Source organism: Cebus imitator, unplaced genomic scaffold, assembly GCF_001604975.1.
Source record: "Cebus imitator isolate Cc_AM_T3 unplaced genomic scaffold, Cebus_imitator-1.0 Scaffold45, whole genome shotgun sequence".
NCBI classification, from domain to species: Eukaryota; Metazoa; Chordata; class Mammalia; order Primates; family Cebidae; genus Cebus; species Cebus imitator.
This window is the reverse complement of record NW_016107360.1, coordinates 4,206,959-4,233,940: the sequence shown is the minus strand read 5'-3', so window position 1 is coordinate 4,233,940 and position 26,982 is coordinate 4,206,959. Positions and strand designations below refer to the sequence as shown.

The window sequence follows — 26,982 nt, the reverse complement described above, 5'->3', positions numbered from 1 at the left end:
TTGTTATAATAATTATTTGCAGCAGAGTGAGTCTTATGTAAGCTACTCTATCTTTCCCGTAATCTAAACTCATTTTCTTTGTGACAATTATAGGTATTTCTCTATTGCCTCTTAGAACAGAAAGTTTCTTTGAAGTCACCAAGTTCAGGTTGATTTTTATCCCCTTCCTAGTTAGCTTAATGTTTTTGCTTTGGCTTTAAAAGGATTTTTCTCTTTATAGCCAAGGAAATTTACGAGGCTATCTCTTAACATATATTGCCACATATTAATTTATTTATTCTACAAATACGTGTCACCTACGGTGTGCCAGCTATTAAATAATTCTTTAGAAATACAGCAATAAACAAAACAACAAAATTATATTACTATGGAAGATCTATTTTACAGTATATAGAGTTAAAACATTTTTAAGTGAATTTCTTTAGAAAAAATAGAGAAGTGCTATTGAGAAAAATAAAGAAGGATACTTTGGAATTATACTATCTGCATATTTCTGTTACTTTTTTGCTGCTGCTATAAATACATCTTATAAATACTTTATAAATACAACATAATTGATAATAAGTCACAGTATATTGTTTCTTTTGTCTGTCTAAAAGTGTCATAATTTACCAATAACATTAAATATATATGTTATTTATTTTTGTACTTTTTTTCTATAAGAGTATTTTTTTTTTATTTTGGAGCCATATAGTGGGCTGTTATAAAAATTTTATGGAAACTTTTAGAGAAATTTGATATTTTATATTCTTCAATCCATGTATGAATATTCACCAATATTTCTTGAATAAAATACCCATGCTTCAATCTCACTTTTTACTCTGAAAAACAAAAATCAAAAATGCATTCTTAGGATAACAAATAAGATTGCTTGGTTCCATGCTTACAATAAAGCAGACTAAGTAGAATCTCTGACTAAGTAGGGAAAAACTACACCTACAGTTAGTTACCAGGGCTGATTCATGCACATAAATAGTCACATATCTGTGCTAAAAGTGTAAAGAGTAACATAAAGAAATTCTATTTGGCTTTGGGATGGATGGTATATTTGCACATGTGTGTACATATAATATATTAACACATTTTCTTACACTTGGCTTTCTTTTTGCTTGATGTTAATAGTTATTATTGATATACACATGAACTTTTAAAAGACCAAAATTAATTATACATAACAACTAAAAGTATCTTAATCTTAGTAATAATTGCTGTAGTTTTTGTTTTTTTGTTTTAAGTTAGCCTTTTCCTCCATCTTCTTCATGTTGTCTCTCCTCAACATTTCTTTATTTTAAAATTACTTTCAAAATAGAGAGGAGTTTCTGTGAAATCGAGTATTGTACTTGGTACTTGTCAGTAAGCTACTGATTGCTCCCCTGCTGATTGTTCCTCTACTCGTCATTCCTTAGCATGGAATATATATGTGCCGCACTTCTTTTGCATTCTCTTTCTTTGGACTAAAAAAAGTCAAAGACCTGCCAACATTTTTCACCCACTCTCAGACTGTGTCCACGTGATAGTAGAAACAGCTCAGTCAATTCAGCCAAACAGCTGGTCAATTCATTCACACCATAAGTTTAAAAGATTTCTGTTCTAATTATATTTATTGGTTATGTAAGTTGAAACTGTCAATATTATAACTTTGACTAGACACAAACTCAGTCTGACCCAATATGATTTTGACCCAGTTAGAAGCATTGACTACCTGAGGGGCTCCAGTTTCAGCCTCTTGCTCATTACCCTGTTTCAGTACTTTCTGATTTATCTCTACTACAATGCCCTGAAACTGAGAAGGAGGTTTTGATCCTATTCTTCTTTCTTATTTGACTTGGATTTTAAAGCATGATGGATGAATATAGGAATATAGGCTCTTCTGAACCACATAATCCAAATTTTATAAGGTAGTAAGGAGGAGGAGAACCTAGTGATCCCCTTATCCACTTTGAAACATTTATCATTAGGCCTCTAGTATTTTTTTCTGAGTTGTCTTAGAAGCTAATAGGTTTGTGCACACAGTCAAGGTGAGTGGGGTGGGAATAGCCTTAGAGGATGCTCAATGGACCATACTTTCTGCCTTTCTTAAGGGATACAAATCACCACCCCCATACATAGGCATGTAGACATATTTTCTGTACCAGTTCTGGTTTTATCAGTTTCATATAGTGGAGTTCCATAAGAGATTACTTTTGAGAAAAAGGTTTTTTTGGTTAAGAAAATGTTCTAAAACAAATAATTTCTATCTGTCATTTTACAAATCAGAATATTTGAAATCACAGAGGATATAACCTTTCTAAGGTCATGCTGCTAGTTAAGTTTCAAACTACACCATCAAATATTTAGAAAAAGCTGACTCACCTAGTCTGTAAACCAAGTCATAAAAATTTGGGGGCACAGATCTCTGTTTAATTAGAAAATTTAGAGGAAAACTTTAGTTCAATTTAAGGAGCCATGCGCTGGCTATAGTAACAGAAATCATTCTTACCTGTTTGATTTATATTAGATATTCAATTTAATCTAAATATTCATCTTCAAATAATTATAAAAATGTTGATTATGGACATGTCATGTGCCAGGTAGTGAGCTAGACATTGAGGATGTAAATATGAAAGAAAATAGACAAAGTCTCTATATTTACATATTGTACATTTTATTGTTATATAAAAATATATATAATACATAAATAATTTAGGGCATAACATTTTACATTGTGTTTTGAACAATAATAAAACATGCCACTGTTTATTGAGAGGCATGGTGGTTTCAGACAATAGATATGAATGTGTGTATAAATTTTTTTGTTACAATTCTACAAAACAGTTATTTCTTTTTATAAATTTAATTTTATTTTATTTGAAGTTCAGGGACACATGTGCAGAATTTTTACATAGATAAATGTGTGCCATGGTGGTTTGCTGCACCTGTCAACCCACCACCTAGATATTAAGCCACATATGTATTAGCTATTTTTCCTGATGCTTGCCCTTCCTCCTACCCCTTGACAGACCTCAGTGTTTGTTGTTCCCCTCCCTGTGTTCATGTACTCTCATTGTTAGCTCTCACTTATGAGTGAAAACATGTGGTATTTGATTTTCTGTTCTTGTGTTAGTTTGTTGAGGATAATGGCTTTCAGCTCCACTCATGTCCCTCCAAAGGACATGATCTTGTTCTTTTCCATGGCTGTATAGTATTCTGTGCTATATATATCACAATTTGTTTACCCAGTCTATAATTGATGAGTATTTGGGTTGATTCCATGTCTTTGCTATTGTGAATAGAGGTTCAGTAAACAAAAGTGTGCATGTATCTTTATAATAGAATGATTTATATTTCTTTTGACATATATCCAGTAATGGGATTGCTGGGTCAAATGGTATTTCGGCCTCTAGGCCTTTGAGGAATCACCACACTGTCTTCCACAATGGTTGAACTAATTTATATTCCCACCAACAGTGTAAAAGCATTTCTATTTCTCTACAGCCACACCAGCATCTGTTGTTTCTTCACTTTTTAATAATTGCCATTGTGACTGACATGAGATGTTCTCTCATTGTGGTTTTGATTTGTGTTTCTCTAATGATAAGTGATGTTGAGCTTTTTTCATATGTTTGTTGACAGCATGTCTTCTATTGAGAAGTATGTGTTCATGTCATTTGTCCACTTTTTAATAGACATTTCTATTTTTCTTGTAAATTTAAGTTTCTTATAGATTCTGGATATGAGACCTTTGTCTGATGGTTAGATTGTAAAACTTTTCTCCCATTTTGTAGGTTGTCCATTCACTCTGATGATAGCCTTTTTTTTTTTTGCTGCGCAGAAGCTCTCCTATTTGTTACTTTTTGCTTTTGTTGCAGTTGCTTTGACATTTTTTTCATGAAATCTTTGCTAGGCCTATGTCTTAAATCATATTGCCTGGATTTTCTTCTAGGATTTCTATAGTTTTGGATTTTACATTTAAGCCTTTAATCCATCTTCAGTTAATTTTTGTATAAGGTGTTAGGAAGGGGTCCAATTTTAATTGTCTACATAGGGCTAGTCAGTTTTCCCAGCACTATTTATTAAATAGGGAATTCTTTCCCCATTGCTTGTTTTTGTCAGAGTTATTATTATTTCTATTTTACAGAAAAAGGTATCAAGGCACTTAGGGGGCTAAGTAGCTTATCCAATTAAAAATAAACTAAATGCTAAATCTAGGATTAAATTTATATTAGTCCAGTTCTAAACACTCAGCTGAGTATAGGGATTTTCTGTATTTAATACACCCTAGTAAAAATTATTTATAAGAATAACATTTCAGTGTTGTTGACACATTGATGAAGTTAAAGGAAAGAGATAAATAATTGCAGGATTATGTCTGGATGTGAAAATTTTAAAAGAAAATGCAAATATTAGAAATAGATAACATTTTAAAATGTGAATTTTGCCTAATTCACACCTGATATGTTGAGGTTAATATATCACTAACTTAATCTCTAAATTATCTTATTAATTTTACTTTTGTGAGGAATACTAGTTCATCTGTATAGCTATTTCTTTACTATGACAAGTGTCCCAATATGCCACAACATTTTTATTACCAGTGCTGTATTATTAAAGATCCAATTATAGCATTTATTAATAATTTACTTTTATCAAATCTAACATTATTGGCTGTTGGATTAATAAATAATTTGCTGTTTATGAATAATAAATGAATTATTATTTAATAGACTACTGGGAAAGAAAAAACCACTTCTGCTTAAATTACAGCTCAATATTTGCCCCCTAGCATGTTATATTATCCCTAAAGAAAGAACTATTTTAGATGTATTTAGACATAATTTTATATCATAACCCCTCATGCCTATATGAAAATATAAATATAAAAAAAATAATTGTTTGAAATATTTCTAAATTTTTTTCTCAGTATTTAATTTTTCTAAGTCACTTTTTAAACTCCGAGTCATTAATATCCAGTTTTTTCTCCCAGTAACATCTTCTCTGCAATGAAGGACAAAGGTTATGCAGCATTTTTAAAAATAACGGAATTTATTCTAAAGCAAATATCATGCATTCCACAAATTTTAATTTTCTTTATCTTGCCAGGAAGAGTCAAAGTACCTATGTATTTTCTCATTAATACTAACCATCAAGCTAGGTTCTCATGTTACTGCAAGGTATCATGAAGCAAAGCTAATGGAGGGAGCACAGATTTTGAGATCAGAAATAGCTGGTATGAAGTATTGCTCTGTGTTTAAACTGGAAAATATTAATGAACCTCTTTGATCATCATTGTCTTCATTTGTAAAATAAGTGAAATGATACTTGCTTACAAGATCTTGTTGAGTATTGGAGATAATGTAAAGCCCTTTGCCCAGCATGTGGTACATGGTAGGCAGTTACATATTTCTAATGGCAGACACTTAATATATTTCCAACGCTAATGTTAGAAGAAATGTGAATCCTCTGCCAATGAGTGTAAAGAGTCAGTTATGCAATCTGGTTTGACTTTTGATATTGCAGTGAATTTAAGCTTTACTTTTTCCATCTTAATTTGGACATTACTCTTTCTCAAACTTATTTTAATTCTAACCCAAAAACAGATATTATATTTAACCATTCTTGCTTGCTGGTCCAAATTTTACATGTGTATTTTGAATAAATTTATTTTTTCTACCCATTTGACATTAAAGAATATCTATTTTAAGAAAATACAAATTTTATTTATTAGAAATTCATATTTTAGGTAATTTGAATAACTGTCAAAGTGATTTCATTTTAACATGGTGGCAAGAAAAGCATGGAAAAAAAGATAAATTGATAATTATACACTTGTTTTCATATTTTTAATGGCAAAAACAAATTATGGAGTGTTTTAGGAAGATATTTGCTACATAATATGAGTTCATCCATCTAGTCATGAAATCTAAAGCATGGTTGTCATAGACATGACAATAATTTGGCACCTCTTCAAAACCTTTGTGAGGGAAATTGCTTATCACTTACAAAATTCTGTTCTTCCCTTTTCTTTTATAATATATCTGTGGTGGGTCACATGGTTGACCAACTAGGCCTTCCTTGCCTCTGATGAAGTCATGAAGGATTTCAAGGATTTAAGACATTAGGTGCACCTCCTCCACACTCTCTTCTTCCTTACTCCCTGCTGGAAACTGAACATAGTCACTGTCCAGCTTCCAAAATACCAGTAATGACCATCCTGCCTGGCTGCAGTGGCTGAGAAAATAAACCTTGCAGAGCATTCTAGCCCATGATCTTTTTGTGTGTAGTTGCAAGCTTAGCATGGTTTTTACATTTTTAAAGGATTTATAACATGAACATAAATAAGCAGAATTATACAACAGAGACTGTATGTGGGCTGCTTAGCTGAAAATATATACTGTGATCCTTTACAGAAAAAAGTTTGCAGATATGTGTCTTAGGGTATAGCAGACCAAAAACTTGAAAGGAATATGAGTCTCTGGATAACTACAAAAAGCATCATTTCTTTGGCAGTCTAGACAGCTTATAAAAGTCTGAAATACGAAATATAAATAAACTGAGAGGGGAGTCCCATTACACAAAAAAGAGCAATATGAGTGACAGCTGACTTCTCCAAGAAAGAGTGCAAACAAGAAGACAATGGGACATTGTTGACCTTTAATGTGATGAGAGAAAAAAAGTCAACCTAGATTTGTCTATCTAATAAATATGTCTTTTACAAATGAAGTTAAAGACATTTTTAGAGAAATAGCAGTTAGCAACTCTGTTTCCAGCACAATAATAAAACAAGAGGTGCAAAATGGTCTTAAAGCTGAGAGAAATTAATCCCAAATAAAACTCTAAATGTACAGTCAGTAATCAAGAATCCCAGAAAAGGTAAATACTAAGAAAAATATAAAACATCTTTTTAAATTATCATTTCGTGTGTATATGGTTTTAAATTTATTTTAAAAATGTCAAGGCACGGTGGCTCACACCTGTAATCCCAGCACTTTGGGAGGCCGAGGCAGGTGACTCACAAGGTCAAGACATAAAGACCATCCTGGCCAACATGGTGAAACCTCATCCTACTAAAAATACAAAAATTAGCTGGGTATGGTGGCACACACCTGTAGTCCCAGCTACTCTGGAGCCTGAGGTGGAAGAATTGCTTGAATCCGGGAGGCTTGAGCCGAGATCGTGCCACTGTGTTCCAGCCTGGTGACAGAGCAAGTCTCTGTCTCAAAAAAAATTAGCTGATAATATGTTAATTTGCAAGTAGGGAAAAAAATTATTTAAAAAACTATTGATAGCTAAATATAAAATAATAATGTACTATAAGCTTTATAACATATATCGAAATAAAATATAAAAAAGATTAAAAAGAACAGCAGATAGCAAACAAAATTTGTTGCAAGACTTTTAAAAATATTTGTGAAGTTATATAAAATAATATTATTTGAAGTTAGACTGTTTTAAAGATTCATATTGTATCTTTAGAGAAACCACCAAAATACAGAGCATGAATAACCAATGCAATCCTAGACAAAACCAAGAAAGCCAGAGGCATCACAATAATTGACTTCAAATAAACTAAAAGCTACAGTAACCAAAACAGCATGGTACAGGTACAGAAAATGGACACATAGATCAATGGAACAGATTAGAAAATCTAGAAATAAATGCATACACCTTTAACCATGTAATCTTTGACAAAGTCAACAGTAACAAATAATTGGGAATAACTTTGTATTCAATAAATGGTGCTAGGATAACTGTGTAGTCATATGCAGAAGACTGAAACTGAACTCCTTCCTTCATCAATACAAAAATCAACTCAGGCCCTGGCAAAGATTTCATGACTAAGACTGTAAAAGCAAATGCAACAAAAGCAAAAACTGACAAATGGAAACTAATTAAACAAAAGAGCTTCTTCACAGCAAAAGAAACTATTAAAACTATTTTTAAAACTTTCAAAAGTAATGAAAAAAAAAACGCAATTACTTTTGTACCAACGTAATACCAAGAGAGTAAAGAGACAATGTACAGAATGGGAGAAAATATTTGCAAACAATTCATATGACAAATGTCTAATACCCAGAATCTGAAAGGAACTTAAACCAACAAGTGAAAAACGAACAATCACATTAAAAAATGAGCAAAGGACATGAACAGAAACTTTTCAAAAGAAGACATACATGTGGCCAACAAGCACATGAAAAAATTCTCAACATCACTGATCATCAGAGAAACGCAAATCAAAGTCACAGTGAGATACCACATCACACCAGTCAGAATAGCTGTTACTAATAAAATAACAGATGTTGACAAGATTGCAGAGAAAAGAAAATGCTTATTCCCACTGCTGGTTGGAATATAAATCAGTTCAGCCACGGTAGAAAACAGTTTGGAGATTTCTCCAAGAACTTAAAACAGAACTACCATTTGACTCAGGAATCCCATTACTGGGTATATGCCCAAAAGTATACAAATGGTTCTACCAAAAAGACAAATGCACCCATATGTTCATTACAGTGTTATTCATAATAGCAAAAGCATGGAATCAATCCAGGTGCCTATCAACGGTGGACTGGATTAAAAAAATGTGGTACATATACACCATGGAATACTACACACCCATGAAAAAGAAAAAAATGTCCTTTGCAGCAACATGGATGGAGCTAGAGGCCATTATCCTAAGCAAATTAATTCAGGAACAGAAAAACAAATAACTCATGTTCTTACTTATAAGAAGGAGCTAAACATTGAGTACATATGGACACAAAGATGGGAACAATGGACACTGGAACCTACTTGAGGAGGGAAAGAGGAAAGGGGTTGTTTGGGAGTTGAAAAACTACTTATCAGGTACCATGCTCACTACCTGAGTGGCAAAATCATTTGTATACCAAATCCCAGTGACACATCATTTACCCATGTAACAAGCCTGCACATGTACTCCCTGAACTTAAAATACAATTGAAAAAACTAAAAAAGGTAACAGAGGAGAAAACATTATATATATACTTGATACACTCAAATGAAGAGAAGAAAGCTGGAACAGAGACAAGTGAAATGAGATTAATAAACATCAAAATGGAAGGCTTAAACCTTAGGATAGGAATACTACATTAAATGTAAATTAATGTACATTCTAGCTCCTATTAAAAGACATAGAATGTGACTGAGAAAAAAAAGAAAGACCTGTATTTATGCAGTTTTTATGAAACATATTTTAACTTGAATGAGAGTTTGAAAATTCAGTTTTAAAACATGGTATATTATATTAATACAAGAAGTGAACATAAGAAGGAAAATATGGCTCTATAAATATCTGACAAGGTAGAATATGAGATAAAGTACATTAATAGTGATAAAGAGAAACATTTCACAATGATAAAATATTAGTTTATCAAGAAGACATAATTCAAATTATGTCTGCATAGGTTAACAAGGTTTTAAAATATAAAATACAAAAGAGAAAATAAAATTCTCATTTATAATTGATAGAAGAGTAAACTAAAAATGCAGGAAAAGTATAGGAGTTTTGAGCAACAAAAGTAGCAATCATGGGCCGGGCGCAGTGGTTCACACCTATAATCCAAGCACTTTGGGAGGCTGAGGCAGGAGGATCATGAGGTCAGGAGTTCGAAACCAGCCTGGCAAACATGGTAAAACCTCATCTCTACTAAAAATACAAAACAAACAAACAAACAAATTAGCCAGGTGTGGTGGCATGCACCTGTAATCCCAGCTACTCAGTAGACTGAGGCAGGAGAATTGTTTGAACCCAGGAAGCTGAGGTTGCAGTAAGCCAAGATCGTGCCACTGCACTCCAGCCTGTGCGACAGAGCATGACTCCATCTCAGAAAAAAAATAAATAAGAAATAGCCATCGTGTTTGTGTGCTTATAAAGTGATTCCGTAGACAGTACAAGAACTGTTGAAATAGGAGACAGGTGGGAGAATTAGTGAAGATTTTTTTCTTGAGTTGAAAAAGGAGAGGTATTGAATTACATAGCAGAATAGATTGTTCATCTATAGTCTCTCTTTTCTTGAATAATAGTTAGAAAAATAGATGTGGTAGAGAGTGTTTTGGCATTCCAACAGCATTTCCAAACCTTCATATGCTTTGCACTATGTTGCGTAAATGTAGTGCAGAGTATTGTTTCTCAAGCTTCCTTGACAATATTCTTCTACCAATGAGTGGCATTTGTGTAACATTTTGAAGTAGAGAGACAGAACAGCCATTGAAAACATGACTATAGTGGGTAGGCATGAGGGCTTCCCATATATAAAATTTGTCATATGCTTTAGGCATTTTCCTGCAAATTACTCACTTTAGCATTGCAGGAGGCTGAGATTTTACACGGTAGTTTCCTGTATTTCTTCTACTTCCTGAGTTATTTGATTCTAACAGAAGTTTCCCTAAACTTCACTCTTCTACTCCTTTCAAATCCCTATATTGAATATTTTCTCCTTGAAATACTCAAAGTAGGTTTTATTTTTGTGACAAAATCTGTATTTTATACCATGATATATGAGTAGAGAGGCTGGTAGATGTTAAATGTGGTGTTAATGAGTCTGTAGAGGTTCACTTCTGATTGCTTTTATCTTCTCAGTGAAGTAGAAAGTAAGTCCTCCAGCTCAACATAGGGTGAGGGAGGAAATAGAAGACAAGATAGGAAAAAGGTTTTTTAGGAATATGGTTAAAAGAATGGACTGTGATTTCTGGATATCATAAAGAATGTTCTTGAGGGAGGCTGAGGCAGGAGAATTGCTTGAACCCAGGAGGTAGAGGTTGCAGTGAGTCAAGATTGCACCACTGCACTCCAGCCTAGGTGACTGGCAAGACTCTGTCTCAAGAAAACAAACAAAAAAAAGATGCTCTTAAAGTTTCATGGATATGAATATAAAATAAAACTGATAAATGTGATTTTGTGATTTTCCTCAGCCACATTCATAGGTCATAGGTAAAAACTACAAGGCTATTGACTGCAAGTCCGAATAACTCAGGGTTTCTCGGACTTGTTAATACATTAGAGTTATTTGAGAACCTTTTTAAAAATACTAATGCCCGTTCTCTCCCCATAAAGTTCTGATTTAATCGTACTAGAGTAGAAGCTGGTCATAAAAAAAAAAATTTTTTTTAACTACCAGGAAGATCTCAATGTGAGTCCAAAGTTGAGAGTCACTTTTTCTGGACTATAAGAGTTCTTGAGTTCAGAAACTGTGTCCTATTTATATTTTATTCTTAGTGCTAAACACAATGGAGAGTGAGTAATATTGAAGAATAAATGTATGCAGAGTTAGGCTTTAAGGTTTATTTTCATCTTTTAATTGCCTCCTTTTAATGATTTCTCATACATTACTCTGTAAAGTTTGAAGTCTGTAGTAGATTAAATTTGAATGTAGTTATGCACCTCCCTTACAGAATGGGCAATTAATACATTAATGATTAAAAATTTGTGGCGTAAGATCACAGAAATTCGTACCAGAGATAATATACTGCCTCGTACATAGACATTTCAGGTAGGGTTGGTTTGTTGGACAACAGACCCATTTTCTCTTCTTCCTAAGCACACAGCTAGTTTACATTCCCTGGTTTCTCTTCTGGAAGACATGGCATATGACAGGATTCTAGCCAATAGAATGGGAGTCGAGGTGATGTTCATGACTCTAAGCCATAAAATCAACCTCACAGGCATCTTTCTTTTTGCCCTGACACAGGCTCGTAGCAGATGAAATGAGTGAATGTAGAAATCACACTATGAAGATGGTGGAGCCCAAGATTGAAGGATTCTGGGTCTCTAAATCATCACTTACAGAAAAATTACTCTGAGATCAAGAACAGCTGCTTTGGAATTTACGTGAGTGAGAAGTAAACTTCTAATGTGAGCCTTTATATGTGGTTTTATGTTTATGCAGTGTTGAAAGTGATATTTGTTTTTATTGTTTTGGTAAAATGCCTCTCTATAATTAAATATTTTACCCAACTGGGCTTATTATCACTGGTAAGAGACATAATTTCCATTTCAAATATCACTTTAGAGCTAGAAATAAAACAGGAAAAAACATAAATGATGTGCTCTTGGCAAAAGTTGATAGCCTATCTGTCTATTAAAAAGTTCCAGATTGTGGGCCTTAAGGCAGTGCTTCTCAAGCCAAATGTGTGCATTTGAATAATTAGAAAATTTTGTTTAAATTGTATTCTTATTTTCAATAGAACTGAAATGAGGCCTGAGATTCTGAATTTTTAATAATTTCTTAGTGACACCCATGCTTCTGTTCTGCAAACCACATATTAGGAGCAAGGCTGTATCTAGAGCATTCTCTTTTGCTTATTGAACTGAAATCTGTAGTCTTCTCTGTATGTTTAACTCTTCTGGTCAAGCCTTCACTTTTGTTTTGGGTTGAGTTGTGTTTTCAGAAAGATGTATTGAAGCCCTAACCCCTGGTCCTTGTGAATTTCACTTATTTATTTATTTATTTATTTATTTATTTGAGGTAAAGTCTTGCTCTATTGCCCAAACTGGAGTGCAGTGGCATAATCTTGGCTCACTGCAACCTCCGCCTCCTGGGTTCAAGCAATTCTCCTGCCTCTGCCTCCCCAGTAGCTGGAACTACAGGCGAGCACCACCATACCTGGCTAATTTTTGTATTTTTAGTAGAGATGGGGTTTCACTATGTTGTCCAGGCTGGTCTCGAACTGCTGACTTGTGATCCACCCGCCTCAGCCTCTCAAAGCGCTGGGATTACAGGCATGAGCCACCGGGCCCTGCCAAATTTCACTTTATTTTAAAAGAGGGTCTTTGCAGATGCAATCAAGTTAAGATCATTGGGATACACACTGATATATACAACTGGTGTTCTCATTTGAAGAAGGAAATTTAAACATAGAGAGTCCCAGGGATTGCACTTTGTGAAAACAGATTCAAGAGATGCATATATATACCAAGGCTTGTTGACTGTCCCCAGGAGCTAGGAGCAAGGCATGGAACAGATTCTCTCTCAAAGTCCTTGGAAGGAACTCACCGAGTCACTACCTTGCTTTCAGACTTCTAGCATCTAGAACTGTCGGATAGCACATATCTGTGGTTCCAAGCCATTCAGTTCATAATACTTTCATACTACTGCCATAAAAAAATACATATGCCTTTGTCCTAATGTTGACTTGCTGGGAATTTAACACAATATCTATGAGAGAATAAAAATAACCTAATTAATATATACATATATATTTCTGTTTCTTTGCAAATAGTGAAGGAAAAAAGGGATTCTGATCTCTTCAGCACTCACGCAAAAATATTTTTCATCAGTTAGTCACTGCTTACCTTAGGTAAAAATGTTTGACTTTAGTCAAAAATGTTTAACTTCTTTGTAAAACTTACACACGAGAGCTTGGATTTTTTTTCCTGACATAGTTTACTTAATGCATTTTCTACCTGGTTACTTTCTCCAAATGGAAGATAGCAATGTGACGTAAATCTGCTCCAGGGGATGCAGAACTGCTGGTGCAGTTATACTTCTGAAGGACTAAGCCCCCAAACCAATTTTTCTCAGATTTCTAGATGATATAAATAGCATCATTTTTTTCTTTCTTTTTTTTTCTGTGAGTCACAATGGATGTCAATTTTCTAACCTGTTTTATTTCTCTTTTCTTCCTGCTCTTTCCTGAATTTTTTCACACAGATAAAGCTAGGTAAAGAAAGTTCAGATAATTTTCCCCCTGCCTACTGTATGTAGGACAAAAAATTGTCATAAACTTCTTTAGAGAAAGGAGACACTTGGTATAATTAAATAAGGAATCCTAGATAATATAGCATTAAAATATTTTCCCATTTTAATCTAAATTGCTATCCTAGAGGGAAGAAAATAACATTTTCAAAATGCAGGTGAGTAATTGCAGTGTTGAAAATGATATTTGTTGCTGTTATTATTGCATTGGCAAAGTGTCTACCTATCATTGAAAATTTTATCTAATTAAACATATTAGCAGTGGTAAGAGAAATCATTTTATTTCAAGTGTCACTTTGCAACTAGAAAAAAAAAAAAAAGAGGAAAACTTACAAATGATGTGCCTGTAACAAAGTATGCCAGGAGAGAACAATAAACCGAATTCCAATCGTGGCTCCTGGGTCCTTCTGCTTTTTGATGACTATATTTTACCAAAGATTTTCACCCTGAGTTTTCCTATGATAAAGAATAATGGCATAAAATTTGGCACAAGATATTGCTACTGAATTGGCTTAGTTTGTATTGTGGATAATGCATTGCCTCTTTTCAGGATGAAAACACACTCATTTATGCAGGTGCTGGGAATGTTGGTCACTAAGGGCTCTCAGCTGAGACCCTCTGCTAGAATTGTGTCATCTATTGCCACACTCCTTTGGGCCATACCCCTTATCTAATGACTGGTTGATGAAGGAGTATCAGGGCCAAGGCTTTCTGCCTTAGACTGGGACAAGTCCAAAAATCCATGCCAGCTCCAGAGCTCCCCATGACATTGGCAAGGGCTTTGTTGTAAATGCATCAAATTTCAGTATCTCCTGTATCCTGTGTCCTTTACTACCTGACTGGTGTTCTTCCTAGGAATGCTCACCTCCTTTAAATCTCAGAATCTCAACCTGTTTCTTGGGTAACCAAATACCGAATTTGAAACAGCTTGTAAATTCTCTATATGTAAGACAAACAGTGAAGGCTACTGACCTTGGTTAGTGTATACACACACACACACACACACACACACACACACTCTCATGTTAGATAAAATAAGGACCCCCAAAGATGTCCACGTTTGAATCTTCAGAACCTTTGAACACAATACCTTCCGTGTCAAAAGGAACTTTGCAGATGTGATGAAGAATTTTGAAATGGATACTGGATTACCCAGGTGACTCCAGTGTAATCACAGAGGGCCTTAAACGTAGACACTGAGCAGAAGAGAGTCAAGAAAATACATGTGATTGTAAAAATGAAGTCAGAGTGATGAAATGTGGGAAGAACTCAGCCCACTGTTGGTAGCTTTGAGGACAACAGAGGGCACAAACTAAGGAATGCAGGCAGCCTCTAGAAACTGGACCAAAAAAAACAAAATATTTCTAGAGCCTCCAGAAAGAAAGGCAGCTGTGTTCACAATTAATACTTACTTAATGTTAATTAAATACATTAATTCATTAACAAATGGTAATTTTTATTCTTTGATAACTTTTATTATTTTTAATAATAATGTCTATTCTTATTTTTGATATTTTGATAATTTGATTATTTTTATTTTTTAATGTATTTTTATGTTGATTGGAAGCTATATGAAAACACTTTGTACCAGCCAGAAAACATATAAACCACACACAGAGTATCTGAGGAAATCAGTATTTTCTCTAGAGTCCCTGAAAAGATGTGATTGGGGTGGACTTCATTGCAAAAGGAGGAAAAACTTTACAACAATTGAGGTTGTGATTAATATATATATATTTTTTGCTCATAGGTTATTTGAGTAGAACAACATATGCACATTCAATATTTCATTAGAAAGCACATTCTTGCTCAGAGACATAACAGATATATTTGCAATGAAATGACTCTTTTTAGTTTATCTTACAAATGTTGCCAGAACCACATGGAAGAACACCAAACTCTTTACTATTTTTATAAATCCATTCACCTAACTTTCCTAACTTTCAAAGACATTTTTCTAAACACCAATTAAAACCAATTTTATTACTTTTATTTCTCATTGAAATGTTTATAGAGTCATCAAAGGAAGCCATCAAAATGTAAGGCAAACATGAGGTACACCTATAAAAGCTCAATAAATCAAATGCTAAGAAAACATTTTTTAAATCAAAATAGTTGAAGAAATGAAAGGCTTAGAAACTATTTTGTGAAATCTACTGGAAAAGGATAAATATATTTGAGTATAAATATTTTAACAAATTCATTTATTTGCAAAGAGAAACTAAATCAAACATACAAAAGGAAGAAAAAATAGGGAATATTTTCATTGATATTTTTGGCTTATGATGATTAAATTCTACAGTCTCAGCAGAGAACAGGGCCATCATTAATTTAAGCATGTTTAAAAAAATTCTTTAGGTTTTTGAGAGGATTATAAAACCAATTTTGAGATATTAAACCATTAAGACTAATGTGAAATTATTCACAAAGCATTAAGATTGCTGAAGGAGCTTTCAAAATAGGTTAGTAGAAACCTCTCATTTTATATAAAAGGAAATTGAGGTCTGAGGAGATGTGCTATAATCCAGTTTATGAGTCAGCTAAAATTGGAAGACTCAATATTTAGTTGTCTAACCTTGCTTTTGACCCTGTAGGTGTATCCAGTGTTATTACCACCTCACTTAACAGGCTTAGCTCAAAATGCTTTTGACTGTTTTCCAAGATCAAGTACATACTCAGAAAGAATTTTCTTCTAAAGTTTTTTTGGTAATATGCCCCAAAATCTTGAAAGTACATGAGTGACAAAATATTGCCATGTCAAGTTAGTATTGTCTAGATAGCACTGCCTAATAAAAGCATTTTTTTATAATGGAATATTCATTTTTTTAAATAATGGAATATTCTTCATATATATATATATAAATTGCATTATAGATTTTGAGGTACATGTGAAGAACATGCAGGACTGCAGGATTATTGCATAGGCACATACATGGCAGTGTGGTTTGCTGCCTTCCTCCCCATCACCTATATCTGGCATTTCTCCCCATGTTATCCCTCCCGAACTCCCCACCCCCCACTCTCCCTCCCCTAGTTCCCCGCAACAGACCTCCGTGTGTGATGCTTCCCCCTGTGTCCATGTGTTCTCATTGTCTTTTCTAATAGATACATGGAAAAACTAAAAAGAAACGGGTACATAAATTTTTATAATTTATTTTATTAACTCATCAAATATTTAATGATTTTAACATGTAAAAAGTTTAAAATTCTTAGCTTATATTTCATATTCTCATTTTCTTGCTTAGTCTTCAAAATCTAGTGTCAATTTTATACTTACAGTACATCTTAGTTTGAACTAGACACATTTCTAGGGCTCACTAGCCAGCTGGGGCTTGTGGTCACCATACTGGACAGGACATAGCTAGAGTGAGAATCATTATGCAAATTCTTCGTTAAAATTAAATTTCTTGAGTTTAATTATAAACATGAACAATTGAATAAATAATTGGAAATTTTAGATTCCTAAAATATTGGAAACATACTCTGTTCTTATTTTCTGAATTTCATATTACATGTCTATTGGATTTCCCATGTCATTTATTTTCCCTTTATTGATTTATTTACCCCTTTCTGCTCCATTCCAGGAGAATTCCTTTAAATGCTCTTCTAATTCATTGGTTAATTTTCCATTGTATCTTATCATTTCTTAAATTTACTATTTTACATTTAAATTTGATAATTTAGTTTTTCAAGTGAGGTACTATTTCTTGATCTCAGATTATTCTCTTTAACAGATTCCATTTGCCCTTGAATCTGATATTATGGATTATATATTATTAATTCTTTTCCTTTGGATTTATTTCATTTGATCCTCAAAATAAGTTTTCTTTCTTTGGATTATTTAATCATTATGTAAATATTATATTGGTAATGTATATAAAATGCTGTGGCAAAAATGTGGAATGCATGTATGGGTTAGTCAACGTTAGTCCCTACTCCAGGCATAGGTAGTCAGCCAGTGAAGCAACTAAATTCCTTAATCAGCAAAGGTTTTCAAATAACATTATTTAAATATACACCAGAGCAATCATTAACATAAGAATTGTTGGAATTTATTTGGTGAATTTTTGAAGCACTGAAGATACGTGGTTTACCAAAATAATTGCATGGCCAACATATCTCTGGCATGAACAATATGCAAATAACCAGTATTCACAGAAGCTGAACATCTTGGAGCAACACATGACATCTAGATATTTAGAGCTCTACATGGTCCAAGGTCTGCATCACAAGGAGGACTGTGTAATCAAAACTACAAACTAAGCTGATTCTACTGTCAGATATGTTTGCATTTACCTTTGAGTAATTTAGCAGTCAAGGTTCTAGTCAGTATACATTCATCCCCAAATTTGCAAGAACGTGTTGTATAATTGTTTTTATTGTTGTCTTTCTATTAATAAATGTTGTTTCATTTGGCAGATTAGGTCCAAACCTATTCTTCTTTTAACAACCTGGTAACCAGGTGCCATACAAGATACACTGAACTCTGATCTACAGAGACTACCAATAGTTGAACAGCAAGTTCAGATCAGTTTAATAGAATAGTTAGGTTCCACCTTTTGTCCTATTTTCTTTTCATAATTAATTTAACTGGCAAATAATAATTGTATCTATGGAGTACAATGTGATGTTTAGATGTATGCATACGTTATAGAAACATTAAATTAAGCAAATTATCATATTCATCACCTCACTGCCTTACCAATTTCTTATAGTGACAATGTTTAATATCTATTCTGTTAGCAACTTTGGAATATACAATGCATTAACTATGTTCACCATTCTGTAAAATATATCACTAAAACTTATTCCTCCTAACTAAAAATGTACACTCTTTGACCAACTTCACACCTTTCCTCATGACCCAGGCCTCAGATGATCATCATTCTACTCCCTGTTTCTATGAGATAGACTTTTATAGATTCCAAACATAAGCAAGATTATGCTGTATATGTCTTTCTGAGCCTGGCTTATTTTACTTAACATAATGTCCTCCAGGTTCATCCATGTTGTCTCAAATAACAGACTTTTCCTGTTTTTAAAGGTTGTATAGTATTCCATTATCACATTTTCTTTACCCATTTTATGATGGAAACTTAGGTTACTTCCATATCTTGTCTACTGTGGATGATGCTGAAATAAGCATGAGAGTTTAGATATCTTTTCAAATACTGATTTCATTTCCTTTGGATATATGCCTAGAAATAAAATTGGAAGATTATGTGGTAATTCTACCCTTTTTTTTTTTTTTTTTTTTTTTTTTTTTAAGGAGCCTTTATATTTTTTTCCGTAATAGCTGTATTAACTTCCCATAAACAGTTTACCAGGTTTCCTTTTTCTTGACATCCTAGCCAATATTTGTTGTCTTTCCTTTCATTTGATAAGAGTCATTCTAACAGATATGAGAGGATATGTCACTTTGATTTTAATTTGCATTTCCATGACTATTAAAGTTTTTGAGCATTTTTTCATATATCTGCTAGTCATTCCTGAGTCTTCTTTTGAGAAATGTCTGTTCAGGTCTTTTCCCCATTTTTTAATCAGGTCATTTGTTTTCTTGCTATTGAGTTGTTTGAATTTCTTATTTTTTGGATATGAGTACTTTATCAGATGTATAATTTGCAAATAATTTCCTCCCAATCTATGAGTTGCCTCTTTGCTCTGATAATTGTTTTCTTTTTGAACACACACTTTTTAGTTGGATGCAATCCCATTTATCCGTTTTTTTCTTTTGTTGTCTGTGTTTTGAGGGATGTATTCCAGAAATCATAGTCCAAACCAATGTCATGTAGCTTTCTTTTTATATTTTCTTCTAGTAGTTTCATAATTTCAGTGCATACGTTTAAGCCATTAATTCATTTGAGTTGATTTGTGCATGTGGTATGTGAGAGTTCCAATTTCATTCTTCTGCATGTGGGTATCCAGTTTTCCCAAGAATATTCATTGAAGAAATTATCCTTTCCTCATGGTGTGTTCTTGGCTCCTTTTGCTCTTCTAATAATCTCTCTGAAAATTATCACATGTTCTCATTGTATGTGCAGTATTTTTTCAAAGCATATTTTTCAGGTATGCATTATAGAAATATGAGAAATGCTCAATTACATATCACCAGAAGATTTGACAGAGAAAGAAAACTGAGTTTATCACCTCATGTCTATGGTTTCATTTTTTAAAGTCTTAAAGTGTGCATTCCATATACATGAAACCTGACAACACTTAAGATTTTATTTATGCAATACAGAATGTTTTAAGTCTGTACATTCTGATAAAATTTAATTGTTTTCTTTGATGATCTTATAATAAGGAGGCTACATAATTGTAGGATTAATAGAATGAAAAGAACTGAGAGTCTCTGAAAAGATGTTAAATATCCTGGAACCTTAAATGACTCCAAAAATGATACTTCATATTCTAAATGTAATAAAAACAAGATATGGTGCTATTTTTAACGCAAAATAGTTTGAAGCAGTGTGTTTGATAAAAAGAAGAATTGTTTGAAAGCCATTTTTTTCTATTGTAGAAACAGGAGCAAAAGCATGTAGTTCAGGTAGAATGAAAATGGATGTCAAAAAGGCATCCATAAGGAGGAAAATACTGAATCCTCAGAGTTCTCACTTCCAATTATAGCAGCAAGTACAGTGTTAAAAAACTAATGCAGTAAAATCCAAGTTCTATCCTCATCTGATAGTTTTTCTTCTGCTGCTTTCTTTCTTTTTTTTTATTTAGCAAATTAGTCTTTACAAGATATATACATATATATATACATGGTGTAATATATACATATGGCGTAAAATTCTTGCATTTATGTCATCAGAGTTTTTCCTCATTTATAGGATAACATATTGTTATATGTGATCAGCTAATTTCTCCTTGAACCTTTTTCATGTGACAAAGTAGTACATTTAAAATCAAATTTCTCACTGTTACTTTTCAAACATCAACTTCAGAACAAACCTGAAATATTACTACTATTGGTAAAACTACTTGAAGGGTGGTGAGTCTTTATTAGATGTAAAAATAATTCAGAAATAGGTCAACCAGTCTCATGAATATTTCATCCTAGCAAACTAAGGAACAATCATTAGGATAAAACTCAACAGAAGATAGGGAGACATTCTGCCTTTAAGCTAAGTATGTGATTATTGTGGCACTATAGATGTATAAGGCTTATGCCGTCATTTCATTTGCAGATGTACATGTCAGTGTATTCAAATTCAATGACAAAGACATTTTATTGAAATGTTTTCTACCTTTGATTTTAAGTCAGATGGACAAATGTGAAAGAAAATATTTACACAAAAATTTATGTTGAAAAAAACAAGCTTATACAAGTGAAAAGAAAGTTTAATTATGCCTTCCTTGTATCTTCCCTCACCCACAGATAAATGCAGTGTTAATACAATGAGAGTTACTACATTAAATTATAGCATAGTAACACCAGAAAATCATTAATTAATTAAGAATAGTTAACTTTTTTTTTTTGAGATGAAGTTTTGCTTTTGCTGCCCAGGCTAGAGTGCAATGGTAGTGATCTCAGCTCACTGAAACCTCTGCCTCCCAGGTTCAATTGATTCTCCTGCCTCAGCCTCCCAGTAACTAGGATTACAGGCATGTGGCACCATGCCCAGCTAATTTTTTAATTTTAGTAGAGACAAAGTTTCTCCATGTTGGTCAGGCTGGTCTTGAACTCCCGATTTCAGGTGATCCGCCTGCCTTGACCTCCCAAAGTGCTGGAATTATAGATGTGACCCACTGCGCCCAGCCAAGAAGCATTAATTATGTGTAATATTTTATTTTTCTCACTATAACAACAAAGCAATAAAATATGTGATATATATAATTTTAATCTCAAGGTTTGAAACCAAAGTGTTAGCATGGAGTTAACCATCAAAATTAAACTAAGTACTGCATGCAATTGAAGTTTAAAATGGTGTAGGACTTTGAGTCTAATTTATTATCATTTAGGCTTATTTTGTTAAATTATATGAAGATAACCATGCATTTGAGAATGTGAACAAGTTTCCAACCAAAATTTTGTAATATACATATATATATATATATATATATATGTATTAATACATATATACAATACAATGAGAGTTGTATAATATAATACAATAATATAATACATATATTAATATATATGTATATATATATGTGTATATATATATATGCATGCTCATAGCTGATGAGTGTAATAAAATACTTTTTTCCCTTAACCTTCTCTATTTTATCTAACCTGATCATCTATTTGAAGAACAGCTCTTGAAAAGCTATTCAATAATGAATAGAATGTCCCTTTTGAAAAGCCACAGCCTTTAGGATTTAGGAATGTGGTTCTGAGGATTAGAGAGAATTTACTTAGGGGGAAATTATATAGCAATTAAAGCACAGTGCTGTAACGAATTACATCAGGGATTTTACAGAAGGATTCTGTTTAATTCCTTAAATACTCCACAGTTAAAGCTTATAGTATGATGTTACCAGAGTTTATACTATTAAAAAGATTGGTGAAGCCCAGTTAATAGTATGAGAGGATTACATTGATATTGTCAAGGGTGGCCAGATTGTTCAATATTATTAAAGCCAACAATAAATGAAATAGAAAAAAAAAAAGCAAGAGAAATAACCTTATCTAGCATAACTAGAAAATATTGTGTTTTCAGTGCTCAAGTTATGGAATTTAGACATATGCTCATGTGTACATACACATGCATAAATACATACTGGTTGAGTATTATCCCTATCCAAAATGCTTAGAAGCAGAAGTGTGTCAGATTTCAGATTTTTTTTGTATTTTGGACTATTTGCATATAGGGAATGAGATATCTTTGGGATGGGGCCCAAGTCTAAACACAAAATTCAAGTTTCAGATACACATTATATACACAGCTTCAGGATAATTTTATACAATGTCGTTTAATATTTTGCACCCATCACATGAGGTCAAGTTTAGAATTTTCCACTTGTGATGTCACATTGGTGCTCAAAAAGTTTCAGATTTTGGAGCATTTTATATTTTGAGTTTACAGGTTAGAGCTACTCAACTTATATGTTATTTTAACAACTCATCAATAAATGAGCCTACAAATTGGCACCAGTTCTAGTATTGGTAACTCATGACTTGTGAATTTTGATCCTGATTCAGAGAGGAATATTTCCCAGGTGAAAAAAAATATGTGTAAATTAAACTTCCTTCCAGTTCAAAAATGTTATAAACCAATAAACTGGAATTTGGATGCTTTAGTAATCCAGATTGAAGATAAAACCATACCTTCTTAACAAGTAAGTATTATCTAGGAACCAACCTAAACAAATTTTTACCTTTATATCAAAGACCTTACAACAGACTATTTATAGAAAATACACAATATACAATGAATGTACTTACAAATTAGATTACAAGGAGCACAAAATTGTGTTTTGCATGTTGGAGTAGCTTTTAAAAAATTATCATAACTAACAATTATCATGCTAACATATGAAAGCATTTTTTGTTGTAAAATTCTTTAAAATGTTTCATATTCTATAGGGAACATAGTCAACTGAACCTGGTCATACCCTTCTCTCTTATTGTCTCCATTGAAAAATCATCTCTATAATTGCCAGTCTAGTCATTCATAATATATAAATATATAATATATTTTTATTTATTACCAATGTGTAACTTAGAAAAACGAGATCTTTGACTCTTTGAAGTAGTAGAATATTTTTTAAAATAATGGGAATTTCCATACATGCCAGCAACTTAACTCAGCTTGGTTTTACATGCCTATAAATGGGAAACTTTAGGACAAGAACGTGAGTGAGCAGGCTACTTATTTTCATTTCCATGAAAATTGATAAAAAAGCATGAGTTGAGTCATTTATGAGTAATTTTTTTTTATATTTCCCTTTTCTTCTGTTTTCCTTGGTAATAGGTGCTTAAAGGTATTTATGTACATAAAAAATAATGTAGCTAGAATTCTTATTTCTGATTAACCAAAAGAACCAACACAACTTTGGAAAAATGAGCTGGCTGTTCAAATACAAGGAAATTAAACAACATACTTCTGAATGAACAATAGGCCAACTAAGAAATTAAGAAGAAAATTTTAACATTTCTTGAAATGAACGAAAATTGCAAGTCAATATGCAGAATATATAGGATACAGCAAAAGCTGTATTAAAAAGAAAATTTTATAGCAACAACTGTCTACATCCAAAAACAGAAAGACTTATAATAAATAACCTAATGATGGACCTCAAGGAACTAGAAAAGTAAGAACAAACCAAACCCCAAATAACTTGAAAGAAATAATAAATATCAAAACAGAAATAACTGGAAATGAGACAGAAAACTACAAAAGATCAACAAAGCATAAAGTTGAATTTTTTGAAAATGTAACTAGAATTGACAAATCTTTACCTACACTAAAGAATTCGCAAATAAACTCAGAGGTGAAAAAGGAGTCCTTACAACTGATATCACAGAAATACAAAGAATTATTAGTTACTGCTATGAAAAACTATATGCAAACAATATGGAAAACATATAAAAAATGGATAATTATTGCACACATAAAACCTGACAAAACTGAACCATAAAGAAATAACAAACAACAACTACAACAGCAAAAAAGACACCAATGATAAGTAATGAAATAGAAGCAGTAAAAACAAACAAAAAAAATTATCCTATCAAAGAAAAACCCAGGACCTGACTGATTGCTGAATTCTACTAAACATTTAAAGAACTAATACCAATTTTACTCAAACTGTTTGAAAAAGAAAGGAAGAGAAGGGAATATTTTCAAACAAATTATTTAAAGCCAGCATTACCCCAATACCAAATTCAGATAAGGGCACAACAACAAAAGAAAAATAGCTAGAGGCCAATATCCATGGTAAACACAGATGTAAAAATCCTCAACAAAATACTAGCAAACTGAATTCAGGAACACAATGAATAGATCATTCACCATGATCAAGTGGAATTAATCCCAGAAATGCAAGGATGTTTCCAAATATGCAAATCAATAAACATGACATATCACATCAGCAGAATCATAGACAAAAATGTGATTGTTTTAATCAATGATGAAACTGTGTGCAATAAAATTCAACATCTCTTCACAATGAAAACTCTTAACAAATTGGGTACAGAAGGAATAAATCTCAATATGATAAAGGCTATATATGACAAACTCACAGCTGTTATACTGAATGGGAAAATAATAAAAACTTTTCCACTAAGATCTGGAACAAGACAAGTATGCACACTTTGACCACTTCTAGTCAACCACTGGAGGTTTTTTCATAGCAATTACAAAAGAGAAATAAATTAAGGATCTCAGAATTGGAAAGGAAGAAATTAAAGGAATCTTGTTTGTAGACAACACGCTCTCATGTTTAGCAAAACCTAAAGCCTGAGGCAAAAAAAAAAAAACCTCTTAGAACTGATAAAAAAAAATTCAGTAAAGTTGTTTCAGGATACAAAATTAACATACAACAAAAATCAGTAGCATTTCTAAATGCTAACAGTTATCAATCTATAAAATAATTCAAGAAAGTAATATCATTATAATATATTTTGTAGCATTTATAATAGCTACAAAAAATACCCAGGAATAAATCTAACAAAAGAACTAAAATACCTCTGCAAGGAGAATTATAAAACATTAACAAATAAATTGAAGAGAACCTCCCCTAAAAGGAAAGATATCTCATTCTTATGAATTGAAATAATTAATATTGTTAAAATGTCTCTATTAGGTAGAGTAGCTTCAATGCAATCCCCATCAGTGTCATTCTTGTCAGAAATAGAAAAAAAAATCCTAAAATTCATACAGAAGCAGGAAAGACCGCAAATAGCTAAAACAACCCAAAGCAAAAAGAACAAAACTGGAGGCATCACACTACCTGACTTGAAATTATACTACAAAGCTATAGTAATCAAAGCAGCATGATACTAGCATAAAAACAGACATACAGAGGAATGGAACCCAGAACCCAAAAATAAATTCACACACAGTCACCTCATTTCAGATAAAGCACCAAGAACACACATAAAGGTGTAGAAAGTCTCTCTTTTTTTTTTTTTTTTTTTTTTTTTGAAACAGATTTTCACTCTTGTCCCCCAGGCTGGTGTGCAATGGCTCGATTTCTGCTAACTGCAACCTCTGCCTTCTAAGTTCAAGCGGTCCTGCCTCAGCCTCCTGAGTAGCTGGGATTACAGATGCTGGTCACCACACATGGCAAATTTTTGTATTTTTAGTAGAGATGGGATTTCACCATGTTGGCCAGGCTGGTCTCAAACTCCTGACCTCAGGTGGTCTGCCCGCCGTGGCTTTCCAAAGTGCTGGGATTACAGACATGAGCCACTGCACCCAGCCAGAAAGTCTATTTAATAAATACTGCCTGGAAAGCTGGATATCCCTTTGCAGAAGAATAAAATTACATCGCCATCTTTCAACATATACAAAAATCAACTTGAAATGAATTAAAGACTTAAATGTAAGACTGGAAACTATGAAACTAGTCAGTAAAAACATTGAAAAAAATGCTACAGAACATTGGTCTGGCCAAAGATTGTTTTGGGTAAAACTCCAATAGAACAGGCACCCAAAGCAAACATTTAAAAATGGTATTACATTAAACTAAAAAGCTTCTGCTCACAAAGGAAACAATCGATGAAGTGAAGAGAGAACCCACAGAATGGGAACAAATGCTTGCAAACTATTCCTCTCACAAGGTATTAATAGCCAGGGAATAAATAAGGAATGCAAACAATCCAATAGCAAAATATTAATAATAATCTGATTAAAAAGTGGGAAAAATATCAGAATTGACATTTCTCAAAAGAAGACATACAAATGGCCAACAAATATAGGGGAAAAAAAGACTCAACATCACTAATTATCAGGGGAATGCAAAAAAAATTCCACAATGAGACATCGTACTTTAGCTAGAATGGTATTATAAAAAGATTAAAAAATAACAAATGGTGACAAGGATGAGGAGGAAAGGGAACACTCGTAAAACTAATGGTGGGAATTTAAAGTAGTATAGCCATTATGGAAAACAGTACAGAAGTTCCTTTAAAAACCAAAAATTGAGCTACCATGTGGCCCAGCAATCCCACTGCATATGTCCAAAAGAGAGGAAATTGGCATATTGAAGAGATATCTGCACTCCCATATGTATCACAGCGCTATTCACAATAGCCAAGATATAGAACTAAGTATTCAGCAACAGATGAATAGATGAATAAAATGTGAAAATGTGATATATATATATATACATATATATACAC

General features: G+C 32.8%; 1 protein-coding gene across 1 annotated transcript in view; it reads left to right on the top strand.

Moving 5' to 3' along the window:
- The window catches only part of TMEM196 (transmembrane protein 196), a 352,479-nt gene that overhangs the window by 215,748 nt on the left and 109,749 nt on the right, over nucleotides 1-26,982 (top strand). The window contains exon 2 of the mRNA XM_037737896.1: nucleotides 11,682-11,821. The gene's annotated coding sequence lies outside the window, so the exon portion shown is untranslated. The remainder of the gene's footprint in view (nucleotides 1-11,681; nucleotides 11,822-26,982) is intronic.